The sequence below is a fragment of the Schistocerca piceifrons genome, unplaced genomic scaffold (assembly GCF_021461385.2).
Source record: "Schistocerca piceifrons isolate TAMUIC-IGC-003096 unplaced genomic scaffold, iqSchPice1.1 HiC_scaffold_701, whole genome shotgun sequence".
In the NCBI taxonomy this organism is placed as follows: Eukaryota; Metazoa; Arthropoda; class Insecta; order Orthoptera; family Acrididae; genus Schistocerca; species Schistocerca piceifrons.
In genome coordinates, this window is record NW_025728950.1 from 848,434 (window position 1) to 866,992 (window position 18,559).

Genomic DNA, 18,559 nt, shown 5'->3' on the forward strand with positions numbered 1-18,559 from the left:
AGGGGTAAGGAACCAGTCGATTGACACATAGTCCAGTGTAGTCCCACCGATCAGCGCTAATAGCACACGTGCAAGGTCCCACACTTCTGTGACGTGAGGGCATAAGAGACGATGCTCTCTGGTGTCTACGTCACCACATCGGCCGCAAGCAGCCGAGGGCCATAGGCGGATGGCCACCAGGCGGTGATTACTGGGTATTAAATTGTTTACAACGCGATACCATAGCGCTGAAACTTCTGTGGGAAGGGCTGGGTGGTTGATATTAGCCCAAGCTTGGTGTCAGATGACCGACGGTCGTCTGTCCTCCAATTTATGTGGTGTGGGCTGGCCTCGAAGCGCCTAGTAATGGCGCTTCGATGTGCGTGCCTTGTCGGTGGCCACTGTTAGGACGTAACTTTGATTGAGGTAATAGTCCTTGACTGTCGTCATCCGGAATGGAATATGTGTCAAACATACTGGTGCACGCGCCGATTGTGGGCGATAACGGTCGAAAAGCACCGCTGTTGTACCACCTGGGTCAATCTCACGCAAAGTGGCGATACTTTGAATCAGGATTGCCGCACATTTGCGGGGAAAGTCAATGAGTCCAAGGCCACTATCGACCTTTGGCAGTGTACAATTCTGCGCATCAACTTTGAATAGTGCATGCCGCCACAATAGGCAATATACTGTTTGTGAGATGGCTCTGCTGGTTTGTTTCGGTAGCGTATGGAGTTGTGCTACATACTATGCCCGTGATAGGATGTATGAACTAATCAGTTGGATTCGTTGATGGAGGTCGAGTCGTCGATCAGTGTGACTCACGCAAAATCCTCTGATGCGCGTGAGAATCCGCCTGCACGTGAGTGTTAACATGCGCTGCGGACAGTCAGTCACCTCAAGACCCAAGATACGTTGTTCCCCTACAATCCGGTTGCATGGGCGTTCGATGGTCAATGATCGTGGCCCTAGTGGCATTAGCACCATTTTGTTGGATTTTAACATGGCACCGGATGCTCGTTCATAAACGTGGAGGACTCGGCGAACCGAATCGATGTCATTGGCGTTTGCTACAAACACACCTACACCATCCGCGTATGCCGCACTGCAGAAGGTGACGCCTGGGAAAGGAACACCATCGACCATCCATCCGATGTCACGCAGCATGGGGTCCAGCGCCAAAGCGATAAAATACACTGACAAGGGACAGCCTTGTCGAACTGATCGTCTGATGGGAATTGGTCGTGATCTGCAGCCGTTCACAATGATTCTGGAATTTGATCCATCCAAGAAGTGCCGGATGTCTCTTATGAAGTGCTCCCCGAAACCCTTCCGCGACATAACGGCCAGCAGGTAAGGATGGGAGAAGGCACCGGCGAAATCTAGAGATCAATTGAAGCCGGGGTTCGAGCGTCGGCGGTGGGTGAGTAAGACAGCATCACGGTATATAGAAGCAGCGGTGAAGGTGGTTCGATTCGAAACGCCAGTGTACCTTATTCATTACCTGTTTAAGATGTGAAGCCACACTTCGTGCCACCAACTTATAATCAGTGTTAAGAACACGTCCTTAGCCCGACAGTGACCTGTGACCTTTGGATTAGGGACCATACATACAGCTAGAAAATCGGCGGGTAGCTCGCAACCAGCAAACATCTCCTCGCACGTTTTGCAGAAGCGGTCTCCTAACAGGCCGGAAAACCTAGCACTTCGATTAGTGCTGGAATGGCACAATCGAAGGGCGGTATCCTTGCGGAGTACCGCCAGAGATGAAAAACCGCAGTGTCAGGGCCTAAATGCTTGCAGCGTGTGCGCTCCACATGTGGGAGTGACACACGGTGGTGCGGGCCGATATGGCAACAGGCGACCGTCGAAAACATCACAAAGGCAAGTGCCGGAAGGAACGACCAAATACGAGATCACTCGTCAACATCCCAGTACTACCCTCCATGTCGAGGAGTAAACTGCGACTCCCATTTGAACGTCGCTAGCTGCCAGGGCAGTGGAGAAGCCGTGAGGCCGCCCCACAGCAGCGTCAGGCCGGTGCGAGCTATGCTGGCGCGAGCTACACCTAGCCGAGTGCTTACATCGTCCACCGGCTACTGCATATGTGTGTGTGCGTGTGTACACACGTATTCAGCGTGCGTGCGTTGGCGACGACGTTCGCGAGGAGCTAAGGTTATAACTCCAAAAAATTTAATTAAAATTATCTGTGCCCGGACCATAAGAGACGCTAACGAGGCATCCGAAGGCACTGTCCTGTGCCCCCATAAATTACCAGCCTAGCGTAATGCGGCTGCAAGTGCCGTCCGGCTAACCGCAAAAAAAAAAAAATTCTTAAGATAATCTTAAATTAATGAAAAGATATCGTGGTGTGTAAGCAACTAACTACTGGGCACATCAACAACTACGACAAGTTTTGCTACCAGCGGAATATCTGATCACTGCAGAAAGTTAACCCATTTCAGGCTGTGTTTTAATTAATTTTAGGTGGGCCGATCCCGGCGGTACTTCAATGCCGGGCCAACCCGCGACAGAGGTGGAGCAAGCCCCTAGCACTCCGTCATAAGCCAAAAATGAGTGTAATATTCTGGTCGTGTGATGCAGGACGTATCAGATATTAAGCTGATAAGACAAATACTACACTTTTTTCCCTCCTACCTCGCCTATAGACCTACCTTTTCCTCTCCAAAAATGCCGCCATCCTCTAGTGTCGACGCAGCACGTAAAGCAGGGTGTTGTTAGTAGCAAGACTTATTGCCATAAACCGAAAATAAAAGCGGAGGCATACTCTGCTATGCCTTGGGGGCGACGACACACTACTCAGAAACACACCTCCCTCTCCAGGTGTGAAGCAAGTGATGATGTTAAAAACTAAATAGAAAGAAATAAATAAAGACAGAAATGAAGGCAAAATAAAAAAAAAAACAGCGACGGCAGCACACTCAAACGAAACTGGCGAGATAATTCCATCGCCCATAGAATTAACGAAGTAATAATCCTTTAAGATAGATTATGTGTTTTCCAATTTTCCAATAATTTTTCATACAAGGTTCACACAATTTCCGTGTTACCAATTTCCATATTATCAGTATCATAGAACAGTCTACTCTAGTGATGCCCTGAAGGCCAATATCAAATCTGGGGTATGGGTAAGTCAAGGGTAGTTTGAAAGTCTGAGTGACAAAGGTCCAGGGGTACACTCAGGCAATTCTTATACGAGGTGCCTTAGTCAGCCCAGAACACCTTTTGATAACCATGAACCATTGCAACTTTAAGATATCTTGCAAAAGTAATGGTATATTTCCGGTCAGATTCCGCCAGGCGATGCTGGCTCCAAAGGTAGTCCATGAAAGAGACAGCATCGGTGAGGCAAAGGTCATAGATCGTGAAAATGGTGTGGCCCAAGAGCCACACCATTGCGTTACGTCGTGTTCGTTGGTTGGTCTGAATATCAGGGGTAAGGAACCAGTCGATTGACACATAGTCCAGTGTAGTCCCACCGATCAGCGCTAATAGCACACGTGCAAGGTCCCACACTTCTGTGACGTGAGGGCATAAGAGACGATGCTCTCTGGTGTCTACGTCACCACATCGGCCGCAAGCAGCCGAGGGCCATAGGCGGATGGCCACCAGGCGGTGATTAGTGGGTATTAAATTGTTTACAACGCGATACCATAGCGCTGAAACTTCTGTGGGAAGGGCTGGGTGGTTGATATTAGCCCAAGCTTGGTGTCAGATGACCGACGGTCGTCTGTCCTCCAATTTATGTGGTGTGGGCTGGCCTCGAAGCGCCTAGTAAAGGCGCTTCGATGTGCGTGCCTTGTCGGTGGCCACTGTTAGGACGTAACTTTGATTGAGGTAATAGTCCTTGACTGTCGTCATCCGGAATGGAATATGTGTCAAACATACTGGTGCACGCGCCGATTGTGGGCGATAACGGTCGAAAAGCACCGCTGTTGTACCACCTGGGTCAATCTCACGCAAAGTCGCGATTCTTTGAATCAGGATTGCCGCACATTTGCGGGGAAAGTCAATGAGTCCAAGGCCACTATCGACCTTTGGCAGTGTACAATTCTGCGCATCAACTTTGAATAGTGCATGCCGCCACAATAGGCAATATACTGTTTGTGAGATGGCTCTGCTGGTTTGTTTCGGTAGCGTATGGAGTTGTGCTACATACTATGCCCGTGATAGGATGTATGAACTAATCAGTTGGATTCGTTGATGGAGGTCGAGTCGTCGATCAGTGTGACTCACGCAAAATCCTCTGATGCGCGTGAGAATCCGCCTGCACGTGAGTGTTAACATGCGCTGCGGACAGTCAGTCACCTCAAGACCCAAGATACGTTGTTCCCCTACAATCCGGTTGCATGGGCGTTCGATGGTCAATGATCGTGGCCCTAGTGGCATTAGCACCATTTTGTTGGATTTTAACATGGCACCGGATGCTCGTTCATAAACGTGGAGGACTCGGCGAACCGAATCGATGTCATTGGCGTTTGCTACAAACACACCTACACCATCCGCGTATGCCGCACTGCGGAAGGTGACGCCTGGGAAAGGAACACCATCGACCATCCATCCGATGTCACGCAGCATGGGGTCCAGCGCCAAAGCGATAAAATACACTGACAAGGGACAGCCTTGTCGAACTGATCGTCTGATGGGAATTGGTCGTGATCTGCAGCCGTTCACAATGATTCTGGAATTTGCTCCATCCAAGAAGTGCCGGATGTCTCTTATGAAGTGCTCCCCGAAACCCTTCCGCGACATAACGGCCAGCAGGTAAGGATGGGAGAAGGCACCGGCGAAATCTAGAGATCAATTGAAGCCGGGGTTCGAGCGTCGGCGGTGGGTGAGTAAGACAGCATCACGGTATATAGAAGCAGCGGTGAAGGTGGTTCGATTCGAAACGCCAGTGTACCTTATTCATTACCTGTTTAAGATGTGAAGCCACACTTCGTGCCACCAACTTATAATCAGTGTTAAGAACACGTCCTTAGCCCGACAGTGACCTGTGACCTTTGGATTAAGGACCATACATACAGCTAGAAAATCGGCGGGTAGCTCGCAACCAGCAAACATCTCCTCGCACGTTTTGCAGAAGCGGTCTCCTAACAGGCCGGAAAACCTAGCACTTCGATTAGTGCTGGAATGGCACAATCGAAGGGCGGTATCCTTGCGGAGTACCGCCAGAGATGAAAAACCGCAGTGTCAGGGCCTAAATGCTTGCAGCGTGTGCGCACCACATGTGGGAGTGACACACGGTGGTGCGGGCCGATATGGCAACAGGCGACCGTCGAAAACATCACAAAGGCAAGTGCCGGAAGGAACGACCAAATACGAGATCACTCGTCAACATCCCAGTACTACCCTCCATGTCGAGGAGTAAACTGCGACTCCCATTTGAACGCCGCTAGCTGCCAGGGCAGTGGAGAAGCCGTGAGGCCGCCCCACAGCAGCGTCAGGCCGGTGCGAGCTATGCTGGCGCGAGCTACACCTAGCCGAGTGCTTACATCGTCCACCGCCTACTGCATATGTGTGTGTGTGCGTGTGTACACACGTATTCAGCGTGCGTGCGGCGGCGACGACGACGACGACGTTCGCGAGGAGCTAAGGTTATAACTCCAAAAAATTTAATTAAAATTATCTGTGCCCGGACCATAAGAGACGCTAACGAGGCATCCGAAGGCACTGTCCTGTGCCCCCATAAATTACCAGCCTAGCGTAATGCGGCTGCAAGTGCCGTCCGGCTAACCGCAAAAAAAAAAAAAAATTCTTAAGATAATCTTAAATTAATGAAAAGAAATCGTGGTGTGTAAGCAACTAACTACTGGGCACATCAACAACTACGACAAGTTTTGCTACCAGCGGAATATCTGATCACTGCAGAAAGTTAACCCATTTCAGGCTGTGTTTTAATTAATTTTAGGTGGGCCGATCCCGGCGGTACTTCAATGCCGGGCCAACCCGCGACAGAGGTGGAGCAAGCCCCTAGCACTCCGTCATAAGCCAAAAATGAGTGTAATATTCTGGTCGTGTGATGCAGGACGTATCAGATATTAAGCTGATAAGACAAATACTACACTTTTTTCCCTCCTACCTCCCCTATAGACCTACCTTTTCCTCTCCAAAAATGCCGCCATCCTCTAGTGTCGACGCAGCACGTAAAGCAGGGTGTTGTTAGTAGCAAGACTTATTGCCATAAACCGAAAATAAAAGCGGAGGCATACTCTGCTATGCCTTGGGGACGACGACACACTACTCAGAAACACACCTCCCTCTCCAGGTGTGAAGCAAGTGATGATGTTAATAACTAAATAGAAAGAAATAAATAAAGACAGAAATGAAGGCAAAATAAAGAAAAAAACAGCGACGGCAGCACACTCAAACGAAACTGGCGAGATAATTCCATCGCCCATAGAATTAACGAAGTAATAATCCTTTAAGATAGATTATGTGTTTTCCAATTTTCCAATAATTTTTCATACAAGGTTCACACAATTTCCGTGTTACCAATTTCCATATTATCAGTATCATAGAACAGTCTACTCTAGTGATGCCCTGAAGGCCAATATCAAATCTGGGGTATGGGTGAGTCAAGGGTAGTTTGAAAGTCTGAGTGACAAAGATCCAGGGGTACACTCAGGCAATTCTTATACGAGGTGCCTTAGTCAGCCCAGAACACCATTTGATAACCATGAACCATTGCAACTTTAAGAAATCTTGCAAAAGTAATGGTATATTTCCGGTCAGATTCCGCCAGGCGATGCTGGCTCCAAAGGTAGTCCATGAAAGAGACAGCATCGGTGAGGCAAAGGTCATAGATCGTGAAAATGGTGTGGCCCAAGAGCCACACCATTGCGTTACGTCGTGTTCGTTGGTTGGTCTGAATATCAGGGGTAAGGAACCAGTCGATTGACACATAGTCCAGTGTAGTCCCACCGATCAGCGCTAATAGCACACGGGCAAGGTCCCACACTTCTGTGACGTGAGGGCATAAGAGACGATGCTCTCTGGTGTCTACGTCACCACATCGGCCGCAAGCAGCCGAGGGCCATAGGCGGATGGCCACCAGGCGGTGATTAGTGGGTATTAAATTGTTTACAACGCGATACCATAGCGCTGAAACTTCTGTGGGAAGGGCTGGGTGGTTGATATTAGCCCAAGCTTGGTGCCAGATGACCGACGGTCGTCTGTCCTCCAATTTATGTGGTGTGGGCTGGCCTCGAAGCGCCTAGTAAAGGCGCTTCGATGTGCGTGCCTTGTCGGTGGCCACTGTTAGGACGTAACTTTGATTGAGGTAATAGTCCTTGACTGTCGTCATCCGGAATGGAATATGTGTCAAACATACTGGTGCACGCGCCGATTGTGGGCGATAACGGTCGAAAAGCACCGCTGTTGTACCACCTGGGTCAATCTCACGCAAAGTCGCGATTCTTTGAATCAGGATTGCCGCACATTTGCGGGGAAAGTCAATGAGTCCAAGGCCACTATCGACCTTTGGCAGTGTACAATTCTGCGCATCAACTTTGAATAGTGCATGCCGCCACAATAGGCAATATACTGTTTGTGAGATGGCTCTGCTGGTTTGTTTCGGTAGCGTATGGAGTTGTGCTACATACTATGCCCGTGATAGGATGTATGAACTAATCAGTTGGATTCGTTGATGGAGGTCGAGTCGTCGATCAGTGTGACTCACGCAAAATCCTCTGATGCGCGTGAGAATCCGCCTGCACGTGAGTGTTAACATGCGCTGCGGACAGTCAGTCACCTCAAGACCCAAGATACGTTGTTCCCCTACAATCCGGTTGCATGGGCGTTCGATGGTCAATGATCGTGGCCCTAGTGGCATTAGCACCATTTTGTTGGATTTTAACATGGCACCGGATGCTCGTTCATAAACGTGGAGGACTCGGCGAACCGAATCGATGTCATTGGCGTTTGCTACAAACACACCTACACCATCCGCGTATGCCGCACTGCGGAAGGTGACGCCTGGGAAAGGAACACCATCGACCATCCATCCGATGTCACGCAGCATGGGGTCCAGCGCCAAAGCGATAAAATACACTGACAAGGGACAGCCTTGTCGAACTGATCGTCTGATGGGAATTGGTCGTGATCTGCAGCCGTTCACAATGATTCTGGAATTTGCTCCATCCAAGAAGTGCCGGATGTCTCTTATGAAGTGCTCCCCGAAACCCTTCCGCGACATAACGGCCAGCAGGTAAGGATGGGAGAAGGCACCGGCGAAATCTAGAGATCAATTGAAGCCGGGGTTCGAGCGTCGGCGGTGGGTGAGTAAGACAGCATCACGGTATATAGAAGCAGCGGTGAAGGTGGTTCGATTCGAAACGCCAGTGTACCTTATTCATTACCTGTTTAAGATGTGAAGCCACACTTCGTGCCACCAACTTATAATCAGTGTTAAGAACACGTCCTTAGCCCGACAGTGACCTGTGACCTTTGGATTAAGGACCATACATACAGCTAGAAAATCGGCGGGTAGCTCGCAACCAGCAAACATCTCCTCGCACGTTTTGCAGAAGCGGTCTCCTAACAGGCCGGAAAACCTAGCACTTCGATTAGTGCTGGAATGGCACAATCGAAGGGCGGTATCCTTGCGGAGTACCGCCAGAGATGAAAAACCGCAGTGTCAGGGCCTAAATGCTTGCAGCGTGTGCGCTCCACATGTGGGAGTGACACACGGTGGTGCGGGCCGATATGGCAACAGGCGACCGTCGAAAACATCACAAAGGCAAGTGCCGGAAGGAACGACCAAATACGAGATCACTCGTCAACATCCCAGTACTACCCTCCATGTCGAGGAGTAAACTGCGACTCCCATTTGAACGCCGCTAGCTGCCAGGGCAGTGGAGAAGCCGTGAGGCCGCCCCACAGCAGCGTCAGGCCGGTGCGAGCTATGCTGGCGCGAGCTACACCTAGCCGAGTGCTTACATCGTCCACCGGCTACTGCATATGTGTGTGTGCGTGTGTACACACGTATTCAGCGTGCGTGCGGCGGCGACGACGACGACGACGACGACGACGTTCGCGAGGAGCTAAGGTTATAACTCCAAAAAATTTAATTAAAATTATCTGTGCCCGGACCATAAGAGACGCTAACGAGGCATCCGAAGGCACTGTCCTGTGCCCCCATAAATTACCAGCCTAGCGTAATGCGGCTGCAAGTGCCGTCCGGCTAACCGCAAAAAAAAAAAAAAATTCTTAAGATAATCTTAAATTAATGAAAAGAAATCGTGGTGTGTAAGCAACTAACTACTGGGCACATCAACAACTACGACAAGTTTTGCTACCAGCGGAATATCTGATCACTGCAGAAAGTTAACCCATTTCAGGCTGTGTTTTAATTAATTTTAGGTGGGCCGATCCCGGCGGTACTTCAATGCCGGGCCAACCCGCGACAGAGGTGGAGCAAGCCCCTAGCACTCCGTCATAAGCCAAAAATGAGTGTAATATTCTGGTCGTGTGATGCAGGACGTATCAGATATTAAGCTGATAAGACAAATACTACACTTTTTTCCCTCCTACCTCCCCTATAGACCTACCTTTTCCTCTCCAAAAATGCCGCCATCCTCTAGTGTCGACGCAGCACGTAAAGCAGGGTGTTGTTAGTAGCAAGACTTATTGCCATAAACCGAAAATAAAAGCGGAGGCATACTCTGCTATGCCTTGGGGACGACGACACACTACTCAGAAACACACCTCCCTCTCCAGGTGTGAAGCAAGTGATGATGTTAAAAACTAAATAGAAAGAAATAAATAAAGACAGAAATGAAGGCAAAATAAAAAAAAAAACAGCGACGGCAGCACACTCAAACGAAACTGGCGAGATAATTCCATCGCCCATAGAATTAACGAAGTAATAATCCTTTAAGATAGATTATGTGTTTTCCAATTTTCCAATAATTTTTCATACAAGGTTCACACAATTTCCGTGTTACCAATTTCCATATTATCAGTATCATAGAACAGTCTACTCTAGTGATGCCCTGAAGGCCAATATCAAATCTGGGGTATGGGTAAGTCAAGGGTAGTTTGAAAGTCTGAGTGACAAAGATCCAGGGGTACACTCAGGCAATTCTTATACGAGGTGCCTTAGTCAGCCCAGAACACCATTTGATAACCATGAACCATTGCAACTTTAAGAAATCTTGCAAAAGTAATGGTATATTTCCGGTCAGATTCCGCCAGGCGATGCTGGCTCCAAAGGTAGTCCATGAAAGAGACAGCATCGGTGAGGCAAAGGTCATAGATCGTGAAAATGGTGTGGCCCAAGAGCCACACCATTGCGTTACGTCGTGTTCGTTGGTTGGTCTGAATATCAGGGGTAAGGAACCAGTCGATTGACACATAGTCCAGTGTAGTCCCACCGATCAGCGCTAATAGCACACGTGCAAGGTCCCACACTTCTGTGACGTGAGGGCATAAGAGACGATGCTCTCTGGTGTCTACGTCACCACATCGGCCGCAAGCAGCCGAGGGCCATAGGCGGATGGCCACCAGGCGGTGATTAGTGGGTATTAAATTGTTTACAACGCGATACCGTAGCGCTGAAACTTCTGTGGGAAGGGCTGGGTGGTTGATATTAGCCCAAGCTTGGTGTCAGATGACCGACGGTCGTCTGTCCTCCAATTTATGTGGTGTGGGCTGGCCTCGAAGCGCCTAGTAAAGGCGCTTCGATGTGCGTGCCTTGTCGGTGGCCACTGTTAGGACGTAACTTTGATTGAGGTAATAGTCCTTGACTGTCGTCATCCGGAATGGAATATGTGTCAAACATACTGGTGCACGCGCCGATTGTGGGCGATAACGGTCGAAAAGCACCGCTGTTGTACCACCTGGGTCAATCTCACGCAAAGTGGCGATACTTTGAATCAGGATTGCCGCACATTTGCGGGGAAAGTCAATGAGTCCAAGGCCACTATCGACCTTTGGCAGTGTACAATTCTGCGCATCAACTTTGAATAGTGCATGCCGCCACAATAGGCAATATACTGTTTGTGAGATGGCTCTGCTGGTTTGTTTCGGTAGCGTATGGAGTTGTGCTACATACTATGCCCGTGATAGGATGTATGAACTAATCAGTTGGATTCGTTGATGGAGGTCGAGTCGTCGATCAGTGTGACTCACGCAAAATCCTCTGATGCGCGTGAGAATCCGCCTGCACGTGAGTGTTAACATGCGCTGCGGACAGTCAGTCACCTCAAGACCCAAGATACGTTGTTCCCCTACAATCCGGTTGCATGGGCGTTCGATGGTCAATGATCGTGGCCCTAGTGGCATTAGCACCATTTTGTTGGATTTTAACATGGCACCGGATGCTCGTTCATAAACGTGGAGGACTCGGCGAACCGAATCGATGTCATTGGCGTTTGCTACAAACACACCTACACCATCCGCGTATGCCGCACTGCGGAAGGTGACGCCTGGGAAAGGAACACCATCGACCATCCATCCGATGTCACGCTGCATGGGGTCCAGCGCCAAAGCGATAAAATACACTGACAAGGGACAGCCTTGTCGAACTGATCGTCTGATGGGAATTGGTCGTGATCTGCAGCCGTTCACAATGATTCTGGAATTTGCTCCATCCAAGAAGTGCCGGATGTCTCTTATGAAGTGCTCCCCGAAACCCTTCCGCGACATAACGGCCAGCAGGTAAGGATGGGAGAAGGCACCGGCGAAATCTAGAGATCAATTGAAGCCGGGGTTCGAGCGTCGGCGGTGGGTGAGTAAGACAGCATCACGGTATATAGAAGCAGCGGTGAAGGTGGTTCGATTCGAAACGCCAGTGTACCTTATTCATTACCTGTTTAAGATGTGAAGCCACACTTCGTGCCACCAACTTATAATCAGTGTTAAGAACACGTCCTTAGCCCGACAGTGACCTGTGACCTTTGGATTAAGGACCATACATACAGCTAGAAAATCGGCGGGTAGCTCGCAACCAGCAAACATCTCCTCGCACGTTTTGCAGAAGCGGTCTCCTAACAGGCCGGAAAACCTAGCACTTCGATTAGTGCTGGAATGGCACAATCGAAGGGCGGTATCCTTGCGGAGTACCGCCAGAGATGAAAAACCGCAGTGTCAGGGCCTAAATGCTTGCAGCGTGTGCGCTCCACATGTGGGAGTGACACACGGTGGTGCGGGCCGATATGGCAACAGGCGACCGTCGAAAACATCACAAAGGCAAGTGCCGGAAGGAACGACCAAATACGAGATCACTCGTCAACATCCCAGTACTACCCTCCATGTCGAGGAGTAAACTGCGACTCCCATTTGAACGCCGCTAGCTGCCAGGGCAGTGGAGAAGCCGTGAGGCCGCCCCACAGCAGCGTCAGGCCGGTGCGAGCTATGCTGGCGCGAGCTACACCTAGCCGAGTGCTTACATCGTCCACCGCCTACTGCATATGTGTGTGTGCGTGTGTACACACGTATTCAGCGTGCGTGCGGCGGCGACGACGACGACGACGTTCGCGAGGAGCTAAGGTTATAACTCCAAAAAATTTAATTAAAATTATCTGTGCCCGGACCATAAGAGACGCTAACGAGGCATCCGAAGGCACTGTCCTGTGCCCCCATAAATTACCAGCCTAGCGTAATGCGGCTGCAAGTACCGTCCGGCTAACCGCAAAAAAAAAAAAAAATTCTTAAGATAATCTTAAATTAATGAAAAGAAATCGTGGTGTGTAAGCAACTAACTACTGGGCACATCAACAACTACGACAAGTTTTGCTACCAGCGGAATATCTGATCACTGCAGAAAGTTAACCCATTTCAGGCATGGTTTTAATTAATTTTAGGTGGGCCGATCCCGGCGGTACTTCAATGCCGGGCCAACCCGCGACAGAGGTGGAGCAAGCCCCTAGCACTCCGTCATAAGCCAAAAATGAGTGTAATATTCTGGTCGTGTGATGCAGGACGTATCAGATATTAAGCTGATAAGACAAATACTACACTTTTTTCCCTCCTACCTCCCCTATAGACCTACCTTTTCCTCTCCAAAAATGCCGCCATCCTCTAGTGTCGACGCAGCACGTAAAGCAGGGTGTTGTTAGTAGCAAGACTTATTGCCATAAACCGAAAATAAAAGCGGAGGCATACTCTGCTGTGCCTTGGGGGCGACGACACACTACTCAGAAACACACCTCCCTCTCCAGGTGTGAAGCAAGTGATGATGTTATAAAACTAAATAGAAAGAAATAAATAAAGACAGAAATGAAGGCAAAATAAAAAAAAAAACAGCGACGGCAGCACACTCAAACGAAACTGGCGAGATAATTCCATCGCCCATAGAATTAACGAAGTAATAATCCTTTAAGATAGATTATGTGTTTTCCAATTTTCCAATAATTTTTCATACAAGGTTCACACAATTTCCGTGTTACCAATTTCCATATTATCAGTATCATAGAACAGTCTACTCTAGTGATGCCCTGAAGGCCAATATCAAATCTGGGGTATGGGTAAGTCAAGGGTAGTTTGAAAGTCTGAGTGACAAAGATCCAGGGGTACACTCAGGCAATTCTTATACGAGGTGCCTTAGTCAGCCCAGAACACCTTTTGATAACCATGAACCATTGCAACTTTAAGAAATCTTGCAAAAGTAATGGTATATTTCCGGTCAGATTCCGCCAGGCGATGCTGGCTCCAAAGGTAGTCCATGAAAGAGACAGCATCGGTGAGGCAAAGGTCATAGATCGTGAAAATGGTGTGGCCCAAGAGCCACACCATTGCGTTACGTCGTGTTCGTTGGTTGGTCTGAATATCAGGGGTAAGGAACCAGTCGATTGACACATAGTCCAGTGTAGTCCCACCGATCAGCGCTAATAGCACACGTGCAAGGTCCCACACTTCTGTGACGTGAGGGCATAAGAGACGATGCTCTCTGGTGTCTACGTCACCACATCGGCCGCAAGCAGCCGAGGGCCATAGGCGGATGGCCACCAGCCGGTGATTAGTGGGTATTAAATTGTTTACAACGCGATACCGTAGCGCTGAAACTTCTGTGGGAAGGGCTGGGTGGTTGATATTAGCCCAAGCTTGGTGTCAGATGACCGACGGTCGTCTGTCCTCCAATTTATGTGGTGTGGGCTGGCCTCGAAGCGCCTAGTAAAGGCGCTTCGATGTGCGTGCCTTGTCGGTGGCCACTGTTAGGACGTAACTTTGATTGAGGTAATAGTCCTTGACTGTCGTCATCCGGAATGGAATATGTGTCAAACATACTGGTGCACGCGCCGATTGTGGGCGATAACGGTCGAAAAGCACCGCTGTTGTACCACCTGGGTCAATCTCACGCAAAGTGGCGATACTTTGAATCAGGATTGCCGCACATTTGCGGGGAAAGTCAATGAGTCCAAGGCCACTATCGACCTTTGGCAGTGTACAATTCTGCGCATCAACTTTGAATAGTGCATGCCGCCACAATAGGCAATATACTGTTTGTGAGATGGCTCTGCTGGTTTGTTTCGGTAGCGTATGGAGTTGTGCTACATACTATGCCCGTGATAGGATGTATGAACTAATCAGTTGGATTCGTTGATGGAGGTCGAGTCGTCGATCAGTGTGACTCACGCAAAATCCTCTGATGCGCGTGAGAATCCGCCTGCACGTGAGTGTTAACATGCGCTGCGGACAGTCAGTCACCTCAAGACCCAAGATACGTTGTTCCCCTACAATCCGGTTGCATGGGCGTTCGATGGTCAATGATCGTGGCCCTAGTGGCATTAGCACCATTTTGTTGGATTTTAACATGGCACCGGATGCTCGTTCATAAACGTGGAGGACTCGGCGAACCGAATCGATGTCATTGGCGTTTGCTACAAACACACCTACACCATCCGCGTATGCCACACTGCGGAAGGTGACGCCTGGGAAAGGAACACCATCGACCATCCATCCGATGTCACGCAGCATGGGGTCCAGCGCCAAAGCGATAAAATACACTGACAAGGGACAGCCTTGTCGAACTGATCGTCTGATGGGAATTGGTCGTGATCTGCAGCCGTTCACAATGATTCTGGAATTTGCTCCATCCAAGAAGTGCCGGATGTCTCTTATGAAGTGCTCCCCGAAACCCTTCCGCGACATAACGGCCAGCAGGTAAGGATGGGAGAAGGCACCGGCGAAATCTAGAGATCAATTGAAGCCGGGGTTCGAGCGTCGGCGGTGGGTGAGTAAGACAGCATCACGGTATATAGAAGCAGCGGTGAAGGTGGTTCGATTCGAAACGCCAGTGTACCTTATTCATTACCTGTTTAAGATGTGAAGCCACACTTCGTGCCACCAACTTATAATCAGTGTTAAGAACACGTCCTTAGCCTGACAGTGACCTGTGACCTCTGGATTAAGGACCATACATACAGCTAGAAAATCGGCGGGTAGCTCGCAACCAGCAAACATCTCCTCGCACGTTTTGCAGAAGCGGTCTCCTAACAGGCCGGAAAACCTAGCACTTCGATTAGTGCTGGAATGGCACAATCGAAGGGCGGTATCCTTGCGGAGTACCGCCAGAGATGAAAAACCGCAGTGTCAGGGCCTAAATGCTTGCAGCGTGTGCGCTCCACATGTGGGAGTGACACACGGTGGTGCGGGCCGATATGGCAACAGGCGACCGTCGAAAACATCACAAAGGCAAGTGCCGGAAGGAACGACCAAATACGAGATCACTCGTCAACATCCCAGTACTACCCTCCATGTCGAGGAGTAAACTGCGACTCCCATTTGAACGCCGCTAGCTGCCAGGGCAGTGGAGAAGCCGTGAGGCCGCCCCACAGCAGCGTCAGGCCGGTGCGAGCTATGCTGGCGCGAGCTACACCTAGCCGAGTGCTTACATCGTCCACCGCCTACTGCATATGTGTGTGTGCGTGTGTACACACGTATTCAGCGTGCGTGCGGCGGCGACGACGACGACGACGTTCGCGAGGAGCTAAGGTTATAACTCCAAAAAATTTAATTAAATTTATCTGTGCCCGGACCATAAGAGACGCTAACGAGGCATCCGAAGGCACTGTCCTGTGCCCCCATAAATTACCAGCCTAGCGTAATGCGGCTGCAAGTACCGTCCGGCTAACCGCAAAAAAAAAAAAAAAATTCTTAAGATAATCTTAAATTAATGAAAAGAAATCGTGGTGTGTAAGCAACTAACTACTTGGCACATCAACAACTACGACAAGTTTTGCTACCAGCGGAATATCTGATCACTGCAGAAAGTTAACCCATTTCAGGCTGTGTTTTAATTAATTTTAGGTGGGCCGATCCCGGCGGTACTTCAATGCCGGGCCAACCCGCGACAGAGGTGGAGCAAGCCCCTAGCACTCCGTCATAAGCCAAAAATGAGTGTAATATTCTGGTCGTGTGATGCAGGACGTATCAGATATTAAGCTGATAAGACAAATACTACACTTTTTTCCCTCCTACCTCCCCTACAGACCTACCTTTTCCTCTCCAAAAATGCCGCCATCCTCTAGTGTCGACGCAGCACGTAAAGCAGGGTGTTGTTAGTAGCAAGACTTATTGCCATAAACCGAAAATAAAAGCGGAGGCATACTCTGCTATGCCTTGGGGGCGACGACACACTACTCAGAAACACACCTCCCTCTCCAGGTGTGAAGCAAGTGATGATGTTATAAAACTAAATAGAAAGAAATAAATAAAGACAGAAATGAAGGCAAAATAAAAAAAAAAACAGCGACGGCAGCACACTCAAACGAAACTGGCGAGATAATTCCATCGCCCATAGAATTAACGAAGTAATAATCCTTTAAGATAGATTATGTGTTTTCCAATTTTCCAATAATTTTTCATACAAGGTTCACACAATTTCCGTGTTACCAATTTCCATATTATCAGTATCATAGAACAGTCTACTCTAGTGATGCCCTGAAGGCCAATATCAAATCTGGGGTATGGGTAAGTCAAGGGTAGTTTGAAAGTCTGAGTGACAAAGATCCAGGGGTACACTCAGGCAATTCTTATACGAGGTGCCTTAGTCAGCCCAGAACACCTTTTGATAACCATGAACCATTGCAACTTTAAGAAATCTTGCAAAAGTAATGGTATATTTCCGGTCAGATTCCGCCAGGCGATGCTGGCTCCAAAGGTAGTCCATGAAAGAGACAGCATCGGTGAGGCAAAGGTCATAGATCGTGAAAATGGTGTGGCCCAAGAGCCACACCATTGCGTTACGTCGTGTTCGTTGGTTGGTCTGAATATCAGGGGTAAGGAACCAGTCGATTGACACATAGTCCAGTGTAGTCCCACCGATCAGCGCTAATAGCACACGTGCAAGGTCCCACACTTCTGTGACGTGAGGGCATAAGAGACGATGCTCTCTGGTGTCTACGTCACCACATCGGCCGCAAGCAGCCGAGGGCCATAGGCGGATGGCCACCAGGCGGTGATTAGTGGGTATTAAATTGTTTACAACGCGATACCATAGCGCTGAAACTTCTGTGGGAAGGGCTGGGTGGTTGATATTAGCCCAAGCTTGGTGTCAGATGACCGACGGTCGTCTGTCCTCCAATTTATGTGGTGTGGGCTGGCCTCGAAGCGCCTAGTAAAGGCGCTTCGATGTGCGTGCCTTGTCGGTGGCCACTGTTAGGACGTAACTTTGATTGAGGTAATAGTCCTTGACTGTCGTCATCCGGAATGGAATATGTGTCAAACATACTGGTGCACGCGCCGATTGTGGGCGATAACGGTCGAAAAGCACCGCTGTTGTACCACCTGGGTCAATCTCACGCAAAGTGGCGATACTTTGAATCAGGATTGCCGCACATTTGCGGGGAAAGTCAATGAGTCCAAGGCCACTATCGACCTTTGGCAGTGTACAATTCTGCGCATCAACTTTGAATAGTGCATGCCGCCACAATAGGCAATATACTGTTTGTGAGATGGCTCTGCTGGTTTGTTTCGGTAGCGTATGGAGTTGTGCTACATACTATGCCCGTGATAGGATGTATGAACTAATCAGTTGGATTCGTTGATGGAGGTCGAGTCGTCGATCAGTGTGACTCACGCAAAATCCTCTGATGCGCGTGAGAATCCGCCTGCACGTGAGTGTTAACATGCGCTGCGGACAGTCAGTCACCTCAAGACCCAAGATACGTTGTTCCCCTACAATCCGGTTGCATGGGCGTTCGATGGTCAATGATCGTGGCCCTAGTGGCATTAGCACCATTTTGTTGGATTTTAACATGGCACCGGATGCTCGTTCATAAACGTGGAGGACTCGGCGAACCGAATCGATGTCATTGGCGTTTGCTACAAACACACCTACACCATCCGCGTATGCCGCACTGCGGAAGGTGACGCCTGGGAAAGGAACACCATCGACCATCCATCCGATGTCACGCAGCATGGGGTCCAGCGCCAAAGCGATAAAATACACTGACAAGGGACAGCCTTGTCGAACTGATCGTCTGATGGGAATTGGTCGTGATCTGCAGCCGTTCACAATGATTCTGGAATTTGCTCCATCCAAGAAGTGCCGGATGTCTCTTATGAAGTGCTCCCCGAAACCCTTCCGCGACATAACGGCCAGCAGGTAAGGATG

General features: G+C 49.4%; 1 non-coding gene and 4 pseudogenes across 1 annotated transcript; all 5 read right to left on the bottom strand.

Annotated features, from left to right (window-relative positions):
* Window positions 1-2,461: 2,461 nt before the first annotated feature.
* On the bottom strand, window positions 2,462-2,652 carry LOC124769510. The gene has a single exon (XR_007013016.1). It is a non-coding gene; the product is annotated as a U2 spliceosomal RNA (small nuclear RNA).
* A 3,254-nt stretch (window positions 2,653-5,906) lies between these two features.
* LOC124769448 lies at window positions 5,907-6,117 on the bottom strand (annotated as a pseudogene).
* A 3,241-nt stretch (window positions 6,118-9,358) lies between these two features.
* LOC124769449 lies at window positions 9,359-9,569 on the bottom strand (annotated as a pseudogene).
* A 3,232-nt stretch (window positions 9,570-12,801) lies between these two features.
* On the bottom strand, window positions 12,802-13,012 carry LOC124769487 (annotated as a pseudogene).
* Window positions 13,013-16,246: 3,234 nt separating this feature from the next.
* Window positions 16,247-16,457, bottom strand: LOC124769450 (annotated as a pseudogene).
* Window positions 16,458-18,559: the final 2,102 nt, after the last annotated feature.